This window comes from Lissotriton helveticus, chromosome 1_1 (assembly GCF_964261635.1).
Source record: "Lissotriton helveticus chromosome 1_1, aLisHel1.1, whole genome shotgun sequence".
Taxonomy (NCBI): Eukaryota; Metazoa; Chordata; class Amphibia; order Caudata; family Salamandridae; genus Lissotriton; species Lissotriton helveticus.
The window spans coordinates 1,100,621,669-1,100,642,727 of record NC_136057.1 but is presented as its reverse complement, the minus strand read 5'-3'; the positions used below and the strand labels follow the sequence as shown (position 1 = coordinate 1,100,642,727).

At 43.9% G+C, this 21,059-nt stretch overlaps 1 protein-coding gene across 6 annotated transcripts in view; it reads left to right on the top strand.

Moving 5' to 3' along the window:
- Nucleotides 1–21,059, top strand: part of TBC1D15 (TBC1 domain family member 15) — a 607,052-nt gene that overhangs the window by 402,502 nt on the left and 183,491 nt on the right. The window lies entirely within an intron of this gene.

Genomic DNA, 21,059 nt, shown 5'->3' with positions numbered 1-21,059 from the left:
GTCAGTTTCTTTTCGGATTTTGTTTAAATGGAAGGAGCTATATGTTCACACGCGCTCCTCAAGGTTTCACAGAAAGTCCTAGTATTTACAGTCAAGCACTTAAGAGACAACTAGACAACATTCACATGCCAACTGACACTGCCCTGCTCCAGTATGTCGATGATCTACTGGTCACAGCCCGTTCCGAACGTGCTTGCGAGCGGGCATCCCTTACAGTCTTGTATTTCCTAGCCGAGATGGGGCACAAGGTGTCCCCTTCGAAGCTTCAATTCTGTGTCCAGCAAGTGATCTACTTAGGCCACTTACTGTCCAAGAGGGGTAGGCAGTTGACACCAGACCGTATACAGTTAATAGCGAGTCTTCCTCAGCCCAAGACCCAGAAGGAGGTACGAGCTTTTATTGGCCTTACTTCTTACTGCAGACAATGGATTCCTCAGTATGCATTTCTAGCCAAGCCACTGATACAGTTAACGACACAGGAGGCAGCCGCATCGACTGTCCTCCCTTGGACATCTGAACATACACTTAGTTTCAATGAGTTAAAGAAAGCTCTATGCCAAGCTCCAGTTCTAGCGACACCGAACTACAGTAAGCCTTTTACACTTTTCGTTACTGAACGTGAAGGTACAGCATTATCTGTTCTCACACAAGATCAAGCAGGACAATACAAGCCCTGTGCTTATTTTTCTAGCACATTAGATCCAGTAGCCCAGGCTCTGCCTGCGTGCCTTAAGTCAGTTGCAGCCACAGCCCTAGCTATCAGACAAAGTGATTCCATAGTCTTAGGACATTCCTTGACAGTACAAGTTCCACATTCTGTGGAAGTTCTTCTGAACCGAACACAAACTCAGCACTTGACAATTGCACGTTTAACAGGTTATGAATTGACACTGTTCCAGCCACACATAGAAATCAGACGCTGCAACATTTTAAATCCTGCTACACTGTTACCATCAGTTACTTCGAATCCTGACCCACATGACTGTGTGGAAGTAGTTAACATTACGACAAAGCCAAGACAAGATCTGACAGATACTCCGTTACCAGACCCCGACCTGACACTTTATGTGGATGGTTCATGTATGAGAACAAGTACAGGAGAACTAGTCGCCGCGTATGCAGTGACTACTGACACTGAAGTTATTGAAACACACCGTATTGACACTCTGTCCGCTCAAGCAGCAGAGCTAGTTGCTCTGACACAAGCCTGTATACACGCCAAGAACCTGAAAGTTAACGTTTACACAGATTCACGCTACGCATTCGGAGTCGTACACGACTTCGGAGTGCTCTGGCAGGAGAGAGGTTTCATGACTTCTCATGGAACCAAGATTCAGCATGGTCTCCTTATTCAAGCTCTGTTAGATGCCATACACTTACCGACATCCATTGCTATCATGAAGTGCAAAGCGCATACGAAAGTCACTGATATTATTTCCCAAGGTAATGATCTAGCAGATCGCACAGCCAAGCTTACAGCACAGACTCCAGACATTCCAGTTAACATGACACATACTCCAGATCCGATTACATGTATGACAGTTAAGGACCCTACACAAGATGTCATAGATATCCAGTTACATGCTACTCCCGAAGAAATCAAGAAATGGTCCGAACAAGGAGGGGTCCAGACAGATCAAGGATGGTTAACAAAGGGTAGAGCCACATGGTTTCTCCCCGACTCTATGGTTCAAGTCATTATTAATACCGCACATAGTCCAGCGCATTTAGGAGAAAAAGCTATGTTAGACAGTATCCAGAACATTTGGTTCAACAAGCATTTACGAGCTGCAGCCAAGCAGAAAGTCCGTACCTGTATGATATGTTGTCAGTTTAATCCAGGTAAAAGTGTCCCGGTGGAACAAGGTGGATTCCAGCCCCCTGACCACCCTTTTGAAGTCCTCCAGATGGATTATATTCAGATGGAGTGATGTCGAGGTTTCAAGTATGTCCTTGTAGTTGTATGCGCTTTGTCCAGGTGGACAGAAGCATATCCAGTCCCAGATTACACAGCCGCGACCACTGCCAAGCAGTTGGTTCGTGAATTCTTCCCTCGTTATGGACTCCCTAGAGTCGTATATTCTGATAACGGCCAGCCATTCTCATCTGAACTCATGAAGCACGTCTCCCTTTTGTTAGGGTACCAGTGGAAGTTCCATTGTGTACGCCATCCTGAAGCAGCCGGTCTCGTTGAGAGACATAATCAAACCCTGAAAATCCGCATCGCCAAAGTCTGTCAAGAAAAAGGTGTGGACTGGCTAGTAGCTCTGCCAGTTGCTCTATTTTACATGCGCATGGTCGCACATTCCAGATCAGGTCTGTCCCCGTACGAGGTCGTATTCGGCCGCCCCCCAAACATGTGGGGTACTCCTAGACCCCGAAGTATTACCGATGTTTCAAGTAATATGCTGACAGATTACCTAGCTTCCTTGATGTCTGCCCTCAACTCATGTCGTTCACAGGTTGCCGCCGCATTTCCAGACAATACCGAGGTGGCACCGCATGAAATCGTTCCAGGATCCATGGTGATGGTCCGCAACTTTGACAGATCAAGTCCGCTGGAGCCTCGTTGGAAAGAGCCCCGACAGGTCCTCCTCACCACCCGTACAGCCGTGAAGTTGGAAGGACGCAAGGGCTGGGTGCACCTTTCTCATATCAAACTTTTTAATGGACTAAAACCCGCCTTAAAGAACATTTCCCAGGATTTGAAGGATTGCCAAAATATTGTTTTCAAGGACTGTCCCGCAAAAGACATTGCTACAACCCCTCCCCTGTTAGAGAAAACTCCGCAGCAGGAGTATAAGCAAAAACTACGGTCTAGTAAAATAAGTCAGCCAGTTTGATTGTCTAAGTCCTCCCCTAGGTGAAACGGTTAGACTGTTTCTGACATGTATAAAATAGACCCCCATAGTGAGAGAGTTAGTCAAAACTCAATCCGATGTATCGTTTTTCTATGTTTCATATTGTTTTCCAGCCTTATGATTTCCTGCACCAGTTATGCATTTTACCTATGTTTCCCAGTTTCACATGTAAATAAGTCTGCTAATGCTACAGTAGAGCACACGTTTAGTGATCTGCCCCCTCATGAACTGTCCTACCGCCTCGCTATGCGTAATAACTCATTTATCCGCATGTTACATTACTCACATCAGTCCAGCAATGCCACTAATTGTTGGGTATGTGGTCGACTCCCCCCTTTCCAGATACCGAAGGGAGTTCTGCCACTTTTTCCTTATCCCTTTTCACATAATGGTTCGTGTGGAGCATGGTCCACGTTAACGTCATCCTCAACAGATATGTCTTTTCTTAACAGTACATGTTTCCCAGACAAGCATGGTCCCCCCCACCGAACAGGTTTAGATCTAGAAAATGAAGTGTATAATTTAGGTAACTATTCGTCGAATTTTATGGTCCTGAATGTTCAGTCTGATACTACTCCAGACTTACCTGCTATTTCAGTACTACCAGTCAAAGGCGAATTATGTGTCCGAAATAATGGTTCCGTACATGTAGGACATAGTGATTGTACTACTGTTGTCAAGTATAGTGACAGTGGGAAATCTATTTTCAAAGCTTCACGTCATTCATATTTTATTTGTGGTCAAACCGCATATGTTCGTCTGCCCCTCGATTGGGAGGGAACCTGTTACATTGCCTTCCTACTGCCACCCGTTTTCCTAGCCCCACCTGATTATCATAGAAATACACATCTAGTACACATTAGACATAGAAGGGAGTCCCCAATTGTCGATTATACTGAAACTGCTCTAGAACAGTATACAGATTTCAATAGAGGTTTCTTTTTCTTTATAGGACCTATCCAGAATAGTAAACTAATCCGTAGGTTAACCAGAACCCTTGAAGCTGTAATAAATGAGACTGCCTCTGCTCTAGGTAACTTAACTGAAGAGCAATCTGCTATGAGATTTGTCGTTTTACAGAATCGTCTCGTCCTTGACGTCATACTGGCCGATAGGGGCGGGGCCTGTAGAGTCATCGGATCTAGTTGCTGCATTTTCATTCCAAATAACGCGCCGTCTGTTTATTCAGCTATAACCAGACTCCATAAAATTGCCCATCTGATACACCAAGATCCAGGCACCTGGACATGGTCCGGTTGGTTCTGGAATATAATTTCCGCATGGGGATGGAAAATATTGTCCTTTCTAGGTATTGCAGTAGCGATCATATTCAGCTGCTGCCTCTGTATACAATGTGGCCCTGCGATTTGCGGCATGTGTGCTACATCCTGTATTCCTAGTTTAACTCCTAGTCCCAAGTCCCGTTCTAAATCCCGTTCCAGGATAATTCGAGACGAGCAAATGATACTGTATGAAATGATAGATGGTATCATGAATATTGATGTTTCCTGATGGAAACGTAGTGACAAGGAGGGAATGTGGAAAAGTAAATTTTGCTATGTTCTGTGTCCCTACGTGTCATCCATCATATGTTATGTGTGCATGATTAAATATGCATATGTACTCCCCATGTCCGATTAATGACGCAATTACAGTTGTGTCCACCTCTAGTATGCCAGTTTCCAGTCCTCGTGAATACTACGAATATCAGGCCTATGTAAAGCTACGTTGCCACGTTTCTCAGTGTGCACGTTATTCTATTATAAAGTCCCCGTTTCTAGGCCTCAAAAGGGCCTGGACACCAGATTCAGCTCCTGTCTCCTAAAACCTCGCTGAGGAGGGATACAGCCCCCACCTGTATCCTCGACCCTTCACTTACTTCCTGCTTCGCAGTGCCCGATCCAGCCTGGCTCAGTCTCTGAGTCTGCCAAGAATATGTTATAGTTCCAGTTATCAGTTCAGTCCTCCTTCTCTGCATTCCTAAGCTACTGAACTGTATCAATAGTTTCCGTCATTGTCTAGCCTTCACGTCTCCACGTTAGAGAAATACTGCATTTAATGGTCATTTCATATTCTTCATATTCTTCATCACGCACTACATGTAGAATAATACATGGTCCAGTCTTAGAATCAAGTTAGCCTTTCCTCTCCTGACTTATAGTTTATATCAACATGTTCTCTAAACATCAGATACTAGATACTGTTTAGGTACATGTCGCCCTGACTCTCCAGACTTCAGTCTCTGCTCCTAGCACAGAGTTCATAGCCCCCAGCTTCTCCTAGTGATACGTCATTGCCAGTTTGCGCGCACCATCAGGTTAGAGGTCCCGGCTCCCCAGGTAGCCCCCTCCATGGTTTCCGCCCCATTCATGACATATCCTGTTACGTTTGCATCACATGTCTATGTATACGCCCAGTTACACCTACTTTCGCCCTTATCTTTCGCGACTGCTACGCGTCACGCCTTCTGCTCCACCCACTGCTACGCCTACTGCAATGTAATGCTATGTGTTTGCGTTATGTATATATGCTCATGTATTGTTATTAAAAGTCAGCGCGCTCATCCCAGATCCAGCCCCAGCAGCTGCTGGGCCCTGTCATCCTATTCCTATGCAGGTTGACCTGTTCCTGTCCTTATGCTGTAATAAACTTGCAGAACTCCTACTACCTCGAATCTTGACTCTTATTTTATTGAGCTATCTGTTATGATATACGTCTAGTCAAAAAGAGAGGTATTATTTATTTATTTACCACAACCTGGCCATTTATCAAAAAGGTTTAGGGCGAGTGATACATCCCATAAACATGAATATTTTGGTCTTGGAGGATTAGCCACTCTAATGCCCTTAAGCAACTTACACACCATTGAGTGCAAACATACCGGTTTTCCGTCTACTTTTGTATGTACTGCGGAAATAGCTGATCTAAAGTTGTTGACTGAACGATATGCTAAACCTTCTGAGGCCTTGTCGGACAGAAAATGTACAATATGGGATAACTCTGCCCCCATGGGATCCATGTGCTGTTCCACACACCAACATAACCAGCATTTCCAAGCTAAGGAATATCTCTTTCGTGTGGAAGGGGCCCAGGCCTGTCTAATAAATTTGGAGGCCTTGTTCGAAATTCCTGCCATTTCCCATTGTTGCCGGAAAGCCTCCATGCCATCAGGGACAACTGCCCGAAGCCACCATTGGGTGCAGTTCACCATGAGGGCCCTGGAGCATCGTCTGAGACCAGGGGAGCATCCTGGGGATGTCGTAACTCATCTCCAATAACATCGGGAACCAGTGCGTCGCCCTCCACAGTGGTGTCACCAAAATCACCTCCCCCAGCTGACGGGCTATCTGGAACGTCACTCTGGGGATTAGGATGAACAGGGGAAAGACATAATTCAGATTCCCTGCCCAATCCTGGGAGAAGGCATTTTTCGCTCTCGCCAATGCTTCTGGGCTCCAGCTGAAGAACGTCAGCAATTGTCTATTCAGTGTGGATGCAAAGAGATCTATCTCGCAAGGACCCCACACTGTCTGTAGCCATTGAAACAGTTGCGGCTGGAGTTGCCAGTCGCTGCAATCCTTCGGATATCTGGAGTTCCAATCTGCGACAGTGTTCGACTGCCCTGAATGTATTCCGCTATCACTGATATTTGTTGGTTCAGGCAATAGTTCCAAAAGTCCTTCGCTATTTCCACAAGCAGGGGCGATCTCGTACCTCCTAACTTGCTGATATATTTCACTGCAGAGATCTTGTCCTTCCTGAGAAGGATGCAACAAGAAATGTGCTCGGGGGAGAGTGTTCGTATAACGAATGACCCTGCTAACAACTTCAGAAATTTGATGTGGAGTGATAGTTTTTGAAGTGACCATCGACCGCCTGTGAAGATATCTCCGCAACTCGCTACCCAGACCCAATGGCTGGCATCTGACTCTATAACTACTTCTGGTTTAGAACTGAAGATGGCTCTGCCATTCCACGCCTCTACGTGACCTAACCACAATTGCATCTCTTCTCTCACTTCTTGTGTTAGGGGAACCAGATCCTTATATGACAGACCCTTTCGTAGGTGTTGGATCTTTAATCTCTGAAGAGCCCGGTAATGTAGAGGACCCAGAAAAATCGCCTGTATTGAGGATGCTAATAACTTCACTATGCTGGCAATTGTGTGAAGAGAGACTATCCGTTTGAATAACACTGATGTGATCTCTTTCTTGAGATCTCGTAGTTGAGCTGTCTGCGAGTTGATGACAAAGCCTAGGAAGTCCACCGTCTGGGAAGGGCATAAGGCTGATTTGTGTTTGTTGATTACAAATCCCAAGTGTGAGAAGTTGGCCTGGCATATGCTGTCCACTAGTTATAGTGGGCACCTTGTACCAGTCCAAACAGTCCCTTAGAGGTGATTGGTTAAAGACAACCTTATTGAAAGCTAAATGAAAAGGTAAATAGTCCCCGAGCACAAGCAAGCACTTTCCAGTAATCAAAAGAAAAGATAAAATCAGATCAGATTCTTTCTTATGTAAAGTTCATAAACCAGTTCTTTTTATTTTCTTTATCTTTTCTTTGTTCTTTATACATCAAGTGTTCTTCACCATATCCTCAATCTTCATAATCCAACAAGATGTAGCCAACAGAACAGAAACCAATGCCAACACGTGTTTCGTCACGGGCAACAATAACCCAATGACTTCTTCATGGCTACATAAAATGAAAAAGGGGTATATAGTGTAAACATTTCACTAAAAACTCTATAGAGTCACACCGTCACCAGTAGTAACAGAGACACACCAAAACACCAACATAGTTTTAGTCGACAAGAGACAGAAAAGAAAAATGCACGGAGGACAAAAGATCACTTAAGTATTAGTGAATAGTAAGGCAAAACCTCAACCGAAGACAAAGTCAGACAAAGAACTTCATCATTCAGTCAATTGCTAAGTAAGGACATAGTGATAAAAAATTAATAGCACACAATTAAATAGATATAAAAAAAAAGGTTCTCCCAAATTATAAACAGAAGCCATAAACCCAAGAAACTGATAGAACAGAAAACGAGAGATGAGGGGAGATCACAGAATCACCAGATCTGAATATTCACCCCCAACAAAGTAAGGACCTAAGTATCACAGTTTAGGTCAAATGATCTCCTTTCGAACTTTAGTAAAAGGAAGACCAACATCACTCTTAACCACACGTAATCCATCTACAGTTCAGACATTTACTCACCAAAGATATTAATCTGCAGATATACAATAGACAATTCCAAGAAGCAAGTGGTTCTCACATAAGTAGTATAAACTAAAGTGAAGGAAAGAGTGTGAATTTAAAACCACATACAACTGTGTTCATAATCAAAACACTTTTTTGACTCGATAAGTCCTATTCAGCTCCTATTTAAATCCGATCTAAATGAGCATAATTAATCAAAGCTAAAACTTGCGTAATCAAATTGGATATTTCACCAAATTAGGCCGTCATTTACATTAATATTGTTAGTGTTGGTCCAATAAAATAAGAAAAAGTCAGTAGAAATGCCCCTAGTAATGCAAAATAAGTTCATTACCTCTATATGTTTTCACAAATCTAAAGTTGTCCAGGAGAAATAGTAAATTCAAAATCTCTGTAAGGGAGGAAAAAGCAAACGATGTGTGTATCAATCAGAAATATCGCTAGGGTATTACATTGCTCTAACGTATGGATACAACTACTCAAATTGTCGACAACATTTTAAAACCATAAACATAACACCAAAAATACATTAAAGGTACAGAGTGTAAAACAAGTCCCTAGCTATGTAGCATTATCTTCAAATTACAGGAGTAAGTTATCTAAAACCATGTTCCAAATACGGCATAACAAGTCTTGCATTCGTAATCTTAAAAGGAAAATAAGTATACCCAAGTCGATATATTCCATAAGGTTAAAATATAGGTACTAGCCTGTCCGCAAATCTTGCAACGTAATAGGTTGCAATGAGGTCCCATTTAATAAAACGCATCGGTCGTTCCCAACTCCCAAGCGTACTATATAGTAACCAACATCCTCCTTCGTGTGCTTACCTGGGAGAGTACTCCCTGCGCCATCTATCGAGTTCCAAATCGTAATCAAACAGGACCACCATGATCCCGCGTTTAAATATCCGACACACTAAAGTTCCAAATAACAAAATAAACGGCGGACTAGCAACGTAACAGTCCGTCCTAATAGCGAGCGCCATCTTGAAGGTATAACCAGCTTCAAACACGGCCGGTTCATTTCACTTTCACACAATCTTTCATTAAAATCACTCAGTTTGAACTAAAAGTCCTCACTGGTTCCCATAAATAAGTAAATGGGCATTAAGAGTGGCCACCTCAGCGTGTTAAAGTGACTACAATGTTAAGTTCCGTATTTTAGAAATAGACGACGGACCAATCACACATCGCCCAATAGGGTCACATTTTCGAGCGTTAGTCATTTCACCATTATACTAAACTCAACATGACGCAATAAACCCAAATTTACAGCCAGGTTGGAGAGTCAACATTATATGAAGTTAAGGGCAAGTCATAAGAAAAAAGAGAGTTAAGTTGAAAAAATGCAAAAAGGAGAGCGGGACACCCCAAAAAAAGGTGTTATACATAGACAAATTTTCATACATTTTAGCAAATTGAAGCCTCAATTTACAACAGGGGGCGTGACACTATAATTGTCACATATCAGGACACCAACATATGTAATATTGAATTCACAATTATTCATAAGAAATTTCTTTGTTGTTAAAAACGTTTGACAGACATTATGTACAAACGGACAATGAACATCCACGAATCAGAGAAAGTAATGCAGTTCTTGATCAACATTAATTCCGCTTTCCACAGCACGAAGTTTGAGGATCCATCTAGCCTCACATTGTCGAAGTTTCTGTTCTTTATCCCCACCCCTTATATCAGTATATATGGCTTCTATACCATGGAATTGAAATCCCAAGCTCTTCTTATACTCAGCACAATTAGCTGCATGGCAACCAATTGGATACCTTTGGTCCATATTTTTAAGGGCACGGAAATGTTCTGTCATTCTTTCTTTAAGTGGGCGAATAGTACTTCCCACGTAAATTTTCTTACATTTACAAATTATGACATAAACTACATATTTGGTCAAACAATCAATATGTTGGTTAATTTTGAAGGTACGTGAACCATTGTAGCTGAATTCCTTAACCCCCCTGATTGCCATCCGGCACATACTGCAGCTTCCACAAGGGAAAGAACCAATGTTAAGTTCTCTCAGCCACATTCTCCGTGTACCTAATTGCTTAGGATAACTGGGGCTCACAATATTCTGAATAGTCCTTCCCTTTCTATATGTAATCCCCGGTGAACTGGGGATATAATCCAGCAGAGTCTTGTCGGCCATTAAGAGAGGCCAATTTTTCTTAAGGATCATATATAGTTTATGGGACCATGGGTGATAATTTGTCACAAATCGTATTTTACTGTATCTATTCAATCTGGACTTTTTAACAGTCTTCAAAGTATCCGCATGATTCATTTTAGTCACCCTAGTTTTAGCTTGTGTCAACACATTATCAGGGTAACCTCTATTGCGAAATTTTCTTTCAATATCTGTCACATTCCTTAGAAAGTCCCCATCCAAACTACAGTTCCTCCGTGCCCTCAACATCTCACCATAGGGAATGGCATTTTTTTGAGTCCTAGGGTGTGCACTATCTGCATGCAATATAGCATTACATGCCGTAGTTTTCCGATACATTCTACTATGTATCCTACCCTCATGGTGGAAAAGTTCCAAATCAAGGAACACTATACTATTAGGGTCAGATGTCATAGTGAAGGTCATATTACACGCGTTGTCATTCATATAAACAAAGAAATCTGACAGGTCATCGTCAGAGCCCGTCGAGATTAGTAAACAGTCGTCAATGTAACAACCATAATACAGGATGTGTTCCTGCCACTTTGCCCCCGATGGGCCCCAGAAATGCCCCGCCTCAAACCATCCCATAAAGAGACAGGCAAAAGACGGGGCAAATCTAGAACCCATCGCCGTCCCACTGACCTGTAAATACCAGTCATCATTAAAAAGGAATGCGTTGTTCTTAAGGATAAGATTAGACATTTCAATTAACATTTCAGAATGTTCAAGTAGTTCTACCGGGCGTCTGAACAAAAATTTCTTAAGGGCCTCCAGTCCCTGTTCATGTAATATGTTAGTATATAATGAACAGAGGTCAACTGTCACAAATTTCATCCCATGGTCCCAAACCAAATCATGTAGGAGATTAAGCACATGTTTGCTGTCCCTAATGTACGATGGTAAATTTATTACGTAATTCTGCAAAAATCCATCAACATACTCGGACATTTTCTCCGTTGGTCCTCCGATACCCGAAATAATGGGTCTACCGGGAGGTGCAGCTAGATTTTTATGGATCTTTGGCAAAGTATACAGGCACGGATAACGTGGCTTATCTGTCTTCAAAAATAAATATTCATCACTCGATAGTAGTCCACGGTCCCGCCATCGAGTAAGTTCAATACCTATTGCCTTAACAATTGCAAACATGGGGTTACTGTCAAGTTTTCTGTACCAAGATCGGTTCCCTAATTGTGACAGGATCTCAGCATCATACTTAGACCTATCCATCACTATGACATTTCCCCCTTTATCCGCTTTCCTCACTATAATGTCAGGGTCCCTTGACAAATCAGTGAGTGCTTTGCGTACTTTATTTGTTAAATTAAATGTCTTGGGGGTAAAGTTATGTCCAATCATCTGGTTTCCCACTTGTCTATTTCCATAGTCACAGTCTTATGAAAAAGGTCAATATTGTTGCCACTAGTAAGCTGAGGAGTCCACCACGATTTGTCCTTTAAACCGCTGTCTACACTCATATTGGTACATAAGTCCAAGTCTGCTGCAACCTCTGACATGTTCATTATAGTATCAGCATCCTCATTTAGTGACAATAACAGTGCAGTATTGTGTAAAACATCAATTGACATATCCCCAAAGGACCCATCAGTCAATTTAGATACAGGAGGTTTAGGATTGTTTGCAAAGAACTTTTTTAATTTCAGATGACGTACAAATTTATATAAGTCAATTTTAGCATCTGTTACATCATACATACTGGTAGGGCAATAATTCATTCCTTTTTGTAAAGCGACAGTCAATTCCTTAGACAAACTTCTACTAGACAGGTTAACCCCCTGTATTTCCCTAGCATCATCATGGTTTATCTCCTGGCTTTGTTGTATGAGCGTGTGTGCACCCCCTCTCTCTCCTTTGCTTCTCCTCCCTCCCCTCTCTTTGTTTTAACTGGGTTTCCTGATTCGTCCTTTTTTCGCCTCCTTTGTTCCCCATTCGTATTCTCTGTACTTCCCGTAAAAAAGCATTATCGGGAAGCGCGGCAAGGGTATTACCAGTAGCATTCTCCTCACCACTACTAGAAAGCTTACTTGATGAGCTTAAACTCGTACAGCTTGATGTAAGGTTCTTAGTTGCTGGCCTGGATTGATCTTTCTTAACTATATCATCGAATTTTTTCGCAAAAGTAAAGATTCTGCCATTAGCATAATCTATCTCATCACGCCTTAATTTGCACGCTTTGCGTTGTTTTATGTCATCCTCGAACCTCCCTAGTATTTCTTCAAGAATGGTAAAGTTCTTCTTGGTCGGTTCTGGTAAGTTCAGATTACTGATCTCTTTTTCAAGTGAATCTACTTCTAAGGCTGTCTTGGTCACCTTGCGATCCGCATTCTCAATTAAGATGTTCATCAGTCTAAAACTGTTGTCATTCAGTTCTTTTTCCCAGGCCAGAAGCAAGTCCGCTTCCAGGTCATCATAGGTGGGGAAAATTTGTGCCCGCAACCCCCTCGGGACCCTATTTAGTTTTATATATTGTTTAAGGGTTGCTCCATCCCACCATTTGGAGATTTCAAGTTTCCTTAATCTTTCTAGTCGAATGAATTTCACTTTTAGGCCCTCATTTGTTTTTGGAACTCCCTGAGTAACTGCCTTGTTCACGGGTAATCCTGCTGTGAGATTCTTGAAAAGGTCCTCCGCAACCTTATCACGATCCTGTCTAGAGCTCATTCTTAAAATCAAAATATCTCCACAATTCAAATGTTATCAAGATGGTTTGCAGCAAGACCCAAAATTTACAAACAATTTACACAATAGTGGCTGGGTTATTCTTGCGCAGCACCAAGCAGCATAGTATTCTCCAAGTAAGTGGCTCAAGGGAACAGGGGAAAAACGGCCACTCACGTCCCCAAAGCTTCTCTGCAGGCAGAGAGTATAACGAAAAGGTAAATAGTCCCCGAGCACAAGCAAACACTTTCCAGTAATCAAAAGAAAAGATAAAATCAGATCAGATTCTTTCTTTTGTAAAGTTCATAAACCAGTTCCTTTTTATTTTCTTTATCTTTTCTTTCTTTAAAGAAAATAAAAAGAACTGGTTCATGAACTTTACAAAAGAAAGAATCTGATCTGATTTTATCTTTTCTTTTGATTACTGGAAAGTGTTTGCTTGTGCTCAGGGACTATTTACCTTTTCATTATACTCTCTGCCTTTGGGGACGTGAGTGGCCGTTTTTTCCCCTGTTCCCTTGAGCCACTTACTTGGAGAATACTGTGCTGCTTGGTGCTGCGCAAGAATAACCCAGCCACTATTGTGTAAATTGCTTATTGAAAGCTATCCTAGTGGTACCTATGGAGAGCATAAAACACAAAAGTGTCAATGGGTCTAGAAATAAAAGTCTATATGTGACACATTAAACCTATTCTGCCTGTGGCATCCTACCTGAAAGCAAAGAAAAGCCAGAAAAACTGGGAGGTACCCTGATCTCAATGTGATCCAAAGGGATACCCATCAGTCACCACACGGAACCGCCCTTCATCATTTGGGATTCCTTATGGACCACCCACTTGGAAACCTACCGGTAAATATGGAAGGTCAGATCTTATAACCTCCAAAGAACCTGGTAGTGACCAGTGTGGTCTTAGTATTGATGGTACTAGTTTGTGGATAAATGTGTGACTGATTTGCAGTGCATGTGAAAAAGATAGTGAATAATAGTGAAAATAAAATTGGGTGAGGGAGCAAATATGAAATTTTATTCTATATTCTGCTCGCTCCACCAATGTTAAAAGAGCAGCAAAGGTAGTCTTAACAAATAACTACCTAGATGGAAAGGGTGGTCGACATGGTGGTCGACATGGTTGACAAGGTGACATGCAAAAATAACCGCAACAGGTCAAGACTACACCTAGTAAATCAGGTGATCTTTTTCCTTGTCGCAGCATGACACTCATGCAGTCACTATCTTTTTCATTTAATTGTATCACTATTTAATTGCAGTAGCGTAATGTATATCTAGGCTCTGATGACGGCAATGGACACATTAGTCCAACATTGTTGCTGAAACATGTCGACCACCCTTTCCATCTAGGTATTTATTTGTTAAGACTACCTTTGCTGCTCTTTTAACATTGGTGGAGCGAGCAGAATACAGAATAAAATGTCATATTTGCTCCCTCACCCAATTTTATTTTCACCATTATTCACTATCTTTTTCACATGCACTGCAAATCAGTCACACATTTATCCACAAACTAGTACCATCAATACTAAGACCACACTGGTCACCACCAGGTTCTTTGGAGGTTATAAGATCTGACCTTCCATATTTACCGGTAGGTTTCCAAGTGGGTGGTCCATAAGGAATCCCAAATGATGAAGGGCGGTACCGTGTGGTGACTGATGGGTATCCCTTTGGATCACATTGAGATCAGGGTACCTCCCAGTTTTTCTGGCTTTTCTTTGTTTTCAGGTAGGATGCCACAGGCAGAATAGGTTTAATGTGTCACATATAGACTTTTATTTCTAGACCCATTGACACTTTTGTGTTTTATACTTTAGTTAAGGGAACGTGTCTTTGCCTGGTCTTTAAATTCCCTTGGGCCCCCCTCACTTTTTTGTTACCTATGGAGAGCAGCCTTCAGGCTAAGTCTTGAAGGAATGTAAAGCAGCTTGTTTTACCAGTCTGTAATCTCTTGAATGACCAAATTAAAGGACAACTACACCAGGTATATATATAAAATATATGTATTTATTCTAAACACACCCTACTAGTCTCTTTATGAGGCTAGAAGTCAAAGCACACAAGTTACACTTGATAGCAAACAGTAAATTAGCACTATATATACGCTGAGCCCTAGGGGCGTACCAAACCATATATTAAGAAAGTGGTACAAGAACCACGACTTGACTAGACACCAGGCCTAGAGCCTGTAGAATCGCTGGGACCACAAGGAACCACCCAAGGTAGTGACACAGGGGACCCACGGAGACACGTGCAGTGTGAGAACACAGCCGCGAATCACCGTTAGCTTCTATGGGGAAAGTCGCGTTTGGAAATTTAAAGATTAAGGACACTTGCAAGAGGACTTTGAGCAAACCCCTTTAGACTTAAGGGTGTTATAGGGCCAACACCCACGGGAGCACCGGAGTACTCGAGTTACGTCACCCAGGGAAGCCGGGTACATAGCTGTCTTTTGGTGCCGGGAATCGTCGTTGATTTCAATGGAGATCTGCTGCAAAGTGCTGCTGCCGTCTAAGAGGAAAGTGTCCGGTGTGATCCAAGCCTGGATCAAAGATGAGAAGAACCTGAAAGCAGAGGGGACAGAGTCTGGGTCACTTGCCAGTGACCAGGGGCACAATAGTCGAAGCCCACCGATGTCGGGTGATTTCAGGTTGTCGAGTTGAAGCTTGACTCTGCAGCCACGAGGACCAGGAGGCGTTGATGATGAGCAGGAGCTGGATTTGAGCTGTCCCGTGAAGGATGTCAAGTGCTGCGGTGTCGGTGACCAGATTGGACCCAACAAGCCTTGGCAATAGCAATCCACGCAGAAAGTGAAGAAATGCTTCGGTGTGAACCAGCAAGGTCTGAGGGACTCACCACGCAGTGGGAAGTCAGGGCATGTCTGGAGCAACCAGGGAAACCCAAGGACAATCAGAGTTGCCTTCACAGGGACCCACCAGTCGACGGACCAGGGATCGCAAAGGGGCCTAGAGCGGAAACACTCAGAACTGGTTCACGGAACACTCGTGGAGTTTAGGCCAGCAATCTTCGGTGCAGAAGGTGCTCGGGGCTTGGACTACAAGTAACCCAAAGCACAGCCTCAAAGAAGATTGAGAAGCTGATTCACTTGCAAATGTACACGGTGTCCAGGAGTTCCGGTTCCACGTCACTCACGAGGTCTACGGGTCTCAGCTTTGCTGGGGACTCGGTTCGGCCTCTGAGAAGTCTGGAAATCCACCTCTTGGGCTGCAATTACTTCGGAGTCCGGCGGGAGCTTCGGAGATGCAGACCGGCAACTGCTTCGTTGGTGCCTGCCAAGCAGGGGAGTAACACCTTCACTCCAAGGGAGATTCTTCAGTCATCTAGTCTTGTAGATCGTCGAAGTTCCAGGATATCTGTAGCAGAGTTTTGTCCAGGTGTAATCTAAAGTTCTGTAGCCAGGGGTTCCTTTCTCATACCCAAGGAAGGGGTTGAACATACTCTGGGGACCCACCTATGGGAGTATTTGGAAAGAGGGGTGACTACACCCATTTCCTTTGTCCAGTTTCACACCAGAGAAGGGGCTGGTAGCCCCTGCAACCTGTTTGAACTGGGCTATGCGAAGGGACACCAAATGTGCCCCCAGTGCAGACTTCAAAGCACTATCAGAGTGCTACTACCCAACCCCAAATCACTACACCTCCCTGTGACAGGAAACCTATTGTTCAGGTCTCCCCTGCCTGAGTTACGTCCAGCAGCAGGAGGCCAGACTCCTGTCTGTGGCTGCAGCATTCATTTTGTGATGCCAGGGCTATTTTAAACTGTTACCGGGTATACCGGTGTGGACATAGCTCTCCCTCTAGAAGGGTGGAATTTTACCCCTGCCGCCAGGACTGGTGGGGGGGTAGGATTCCAAAGTGTTTGACACCAAACACAACATGTTTTGGTGCAGCCATTCCAAAGTTAGCATTTACCGCGAGGTTATAATGCACTTAAGAGTATATGGTCTGGCTGCATCATAGAACAGCCTCGGAGAATAGGTTCCGAAGGCTGCAGAGGGACCCAGCTCATGCATGGGCACCCTCTCACACAAACCCAGCACCCTGCCTTCAGGATTGTTAAGGCATGCCATAGGGGTGACTGATAGGTGTATGGGTGGAGTGATTTAAGGTAGATATATATATATATATATATATATAATATAGTAACCTATATCTAAGTAAGGGGTGTATGCACCACCTTACCCAGGCTTCAGTTGCAGTCCTGTGGTGTCATTTTGGAAGGCTTCCCAGGGGTGGCATAATACATGCTTCAGCCCCTGGTAGGCCTCTGGGGTACCATATACTAGGGACTCATAAGGGTACACCAGTAACCAAACTGGAGTGTACCTAAAGTACATGGAATCAATTTAGAGAGGAAGCAGTTAGGCTGGGTTCCTGGATAGCAGGGCCCCAGCCAGAGTAAAGTCGAAAAACAGTGAAACATCAGCAAAAAGTGGCGGTAACCATAAGAGCAGATCCTACTCTCTTACACTAAGTTTTGCAGAATGGACATTGCCATCTGCAAATGAAGGTTGGCCAGTGATTGAATCTGAGCAATGATAAGTATATCGTCTAACTACACTATCATGCAGACTCCGTGTGCTCAGAGATGGGCTATCACCGGCTTCATTACCTTGGTGAAACACCATGGTGCCAAGGAAATCCCAAAAGGAAGGGCCACATATTCCAACCATCGGTTCCTCCATTGAAACTGTATGAAGTGCCGATGAGGGGGTTTATAGGAAGCGTTAGATAGGCGTCTTTTAGGTCCAGCCTTACCATCCAGTCCCCCTTTAATAGATCTGCCAACAGATGGATACCCTCCATCTTGAAATGTTTGTAAATCATAAACTGATTGAATTCTCTCAGGTTTAACACCAATCTGTGACCACCACCTTTCTTCTGCACTAGGAAGATGTTTCTGCAGAAATGTGGCACTAAGGGGTCCGGTCTATAGGGCTGTCGCAATAAGCAATTAAGCAATTTTGTGTTTCTGCAGCAACTCTTCTATTTCTGCATCTATAAAAACACATTCTTGTTGGGAAAAACTGAGCGGTCTCGAATACTTGACCTGAAAAGGTGTCTGGTAAAACTCTAGGTGGAAACCCTGACTAGTCTGTAAAATTCACGCATCCTGTGACAACACGAATTGTGTAGAAAGAACTGTGTACGACCCTCCAAAGGTGGGTGAGATAATTCTGTTACACTTAACTGTATAGTTTTGAGCTGGAAATCCTGGTCTGTGGCCACCTCTGTTGAACCGACGTTTGTTGAACCTTTGTCTTATCGGGTAAAAGGTTCCACCTCTGGTAGAGTCCAAAGTCGCCTCTACTTCGTCCATAGTCTCCTCTCGGAGGACCTTGGTAATATTGGCACCCTGGTGAGAGTACGCTGCCTCGCCCGGCCCTGTTAAAAAGGCCAGCCTGAAACACACATTTAATTCCTGACAGGGCCTTGTCTAGTGAGGTAAAAGTAGCTACATATTTTGACACATCTTTCACAAATCTTTCACCAAAGAGGTTGCCCTCTGCAAGGGGACCTGGTTCGGCTGAGGCTAATTCTGTCAGATTCAAGTCCATCCTCCTTAATAGCGATTTGCGGCTCTCCGTAGAGATGGCGCAATTTGCGTTCCCTAGGAGACAAATCGCCCTCTGTGTCCAGCCCGCCAGAATGTCTGGATCTATTGGATTTGGCTGATTCCTTTGCTATCAGTGCCATCTCTAGGATCTTGGCCAGGAGTCCTGCCACATCGAGTAGTTTGTCCTGGCAGCCCGCCAGGATCTATCCTTTTTAGGGTCCTTCACATACTTTTAAGAAAAGTCAAGAGGCTCGCATCGATATCGGGTGTTTCTGCCACCTTGTCTGGGATATCCGGTCGAGGGCACTCCGAGCGCAGTCTGTTGCGCACCTCCTTATCAAAACCTTTCCTAAGGTTGTTGGGTAAATAATCCGTCACTTCAGGGGGCGGAACCCAATCGGATTACCGGGGATGAACTATGTGAAAGGGGTATTGGGTTTTGAGGCATCATATTGGGTGCTAAATTGACTGCCTTTCTAGACTTCTTTTTAGGGGTGGGGCCTCTTTGACAATAGTGGTTGTGTCAGTAGTGTCTGTATCTATATACATTTTTTGTTTGCACTTTGCTTTTCCACCTTCAGTGGTTGACGGGGTGGAGTAGCCATGGTCTACTGCATTTGTCTCTGGCAGATTGGCTAATGCGCCAGCATGGGGCCATAACCCTGACTTCATCATACTTTTATCTGCAGATATATCCTTGGGTGTTTCAAGAGGGTATTGGAATCCGTGACGTTTCGCAAAGCTTTCCAGCTGTTTGGAAATAGGTTTCAGCGCTGCTGCCAAGGCTTGCTGTACTGTATGGCAGTGTTTTTGATGGCCCTGTTGACAGACTGCTGGGCCGATGCACCCAGAGCGTCGACAGTATTATATTCTAGCACAGTCTCTTGCTGTACATCATAAAAGGGTTAATCCTCCTCATCGTATCTCACCCACTCTTCCATTATGAAATCACTTATCCGACTCTTGCCCAAGGATATAAGATTTAAGGCAAAGTCGGTATAGGAGGAGTCAGGGGTGAGCCAACCCATGTGCACACATTGTAGGAGGAATACAGATTACTTAGCTCCTCAGCAAAACTGTAGTCCTTTATTGTTCCAGCCCAGTCTTGGCGTAATGAGCCAATTTTCACTGGTTTTTGGAGCGTGTGTGCACTCCCTGGGCTGACTATTGTTGCAGCCTGTCAGGCGTCCACCCTCCGTGTTGCTTGTTGCAGAATCCGGGCTATTTTTAGCCTCAGTGCGAGCCAGGGGAAGCGGATGACTTGCGTATCCCAAATGTAGCCCAATTGGGATACGCACGTCGGGCGAGGCTTGGCTTCAGACTGATACGTCGGGCCTGACGAGAGGAAGCAGCCAACGGTTAGCGCTAGCTTCGCGTTTTAAAATATGTCAAATGTGTATACAACCTACACCCAGATCAGTTGACTGGGGGTGAGTGTTTGATTTGCTCAAACGCTCCGTCCATCATCCCCTTTTGTATCGCTATGTACAACCTACACCGCCCACCTCAGTGTTGCGTCCGCTCCCCTAGCGGGAGCTACAATTATCACAAAAACTGCCCGCTTGGACCAAAACACTTTCGCTCTAGCACGCCCGTAGGCACAATACCACAAAGGGGACAAAGTCAAACAATAACAAGCAGCACAGCGTTAATATCGCAATAAAAGAATTATTCAGATACACTGAGCTCGTTCCAACAAGCTTGCGCACTTAAGGAACAGCTGAATATACATACGATCATTAACACAAGTATTAGAAAATCGAAATTGCACTTATCTCTGCAGTGAGCAGCAAAGAAAGAGGCTCATGGGATAGTGATGGTGATTCTTATAGGGTCTGATGGGACATGATTGGTGGAAGAGCACCAAGGGAAATGTAGTATATTTGTGTTGTTGAAAACGTTTTTTCATTGGCTGTAAAGAAAGAGAAGCGTAATCCGAAGCCTCTAGTCCTGTAATAGAATAGCGTCTGACGAGGAAAGAGAAAGGAGGGGATTCAGGGGAGAAAGAGGAGAAATAGGGGCAGGAAAGGGAATAAGTACACTTTGAGACAAGGCTCATTGGAGACCGAGGCAGTGAAATAACAGTCGATGAAGATTCTCTGTGCAGTAGACATTATGTGAAAGTCAGTAACAAGGGAACAGTAAGGTCTGGCAACGCTCAAAGGAGCTTGGCTGCAGTCTGACATCAGGTGGCACTAAGGGGTCCGGTCTGGAGGGCCAAGTGCTCGATGAGCTGCCTTCACTGGAGGACCGAGCCTTCTCTTTTTCATTCAGGGTCCGACTGGATCATAGCGTCATGCGTGGTTGCGGTAATTTGCAAAGCACTCACTCCGTCGTTCCTTCCATGCCGAAGTCTCATTACACTCTGAGTGGCAGTTGAGCCAATACCCATCTTTTGTTTTGAAATAAATTAAGAGCTGTCCGTTTTTCCGGGTGACGTTCTGGGCGACCACATTACATCTGTTCTTTTCCCTCACGGTGGGAATTCAAGGGCTCATTAAACAGTACTTGA